Here is a 969-nt window from a genome sequence, read left to right on the forward strand (position 1 = left end):
TTTATTTTATATTAAATATTAATTTTTGTTATTTTATTTTTTTATCGTTCCACTTTATTACGTTGAAGTCGCTTGAAAAAAAAGTTACACCGTTTTGTTGTTTTCAAATGTTCAATAGAACAATGCGGTTCTTAATTATTAATTAAGATTACAGTGATGAGAAAGGAATATACCAATAGTCAATAATTAAAAGGAAGCAGAATATTCGAAACGAAAAATAGTAAGGAAAAAAACAGAGAGATTTTATTTACAAGGTGCCACAATTTGGAAGGTATCAATGAATCTGGCCCTTCAACCACTACAATGGGTTGATGTGAGATATTTTTCTTTTCGTTAATGCAAGAACGAGGGGAAGGGAAAACGTGTTCCCATCTTGTCATTTTTTTTATTTTTAATATTAGATTAACAATGATATTTTTTTTAAGTGTGATCTATTGTGATATTTTTTTAAAATGTGAGATGATTTAATGTATGGAATATAAATTGGATCGTCTGATTTTTAAAAGATACAAAAATCGGACCATTCGATTTTTAGATACACAAATCGGACCGTCCGATTTCTGTACTCGGACCGTCCGATTTGTGCACTCCAAACTTTTAAAATTTTTTAAACACAAATAGAAAGATCATAATTTTAAAAAACACCAAAAGTTACCACGTTAAGGTATAATACTCATTCTACTCTTCCGTATCCAAATTTTTTAACCCCATCTTGTGACGCTAATTTTCCATGAATTAATTGGGCAGGTACAAAATTTGGTACTATTTAGGCCAGAATTTATAGATGCTAAATCAAGGAAGAGAATAAGAGTTTTCCAAATACCAAATAGTGCTTTGCCATTTACATTGTTGCCATGCCTACATCCTTATAATATTTCCGCAAACTACACTTAACAAAAATTCTTATATTTTATATTTATTTTAACATTTAATAAAAATAATAATAAACTAACAAAAACTAACAAGCTT

The sequence above is a fragment of the Arachis ipaensis genome, chromosome B04 (genome assembly GCF_000816755.2).
Source record: "Arachis ipaensis cultivar K30076 chromosome B04, Araip1.1, whole genome shotgun sequence".
Taxonomy (NCBI): Eukaryota; Viridiplantae; Streptophyta; class Magnoliopsida; order Fabales; family Fabaceae; genus Arachis; species Arachis ipaensis.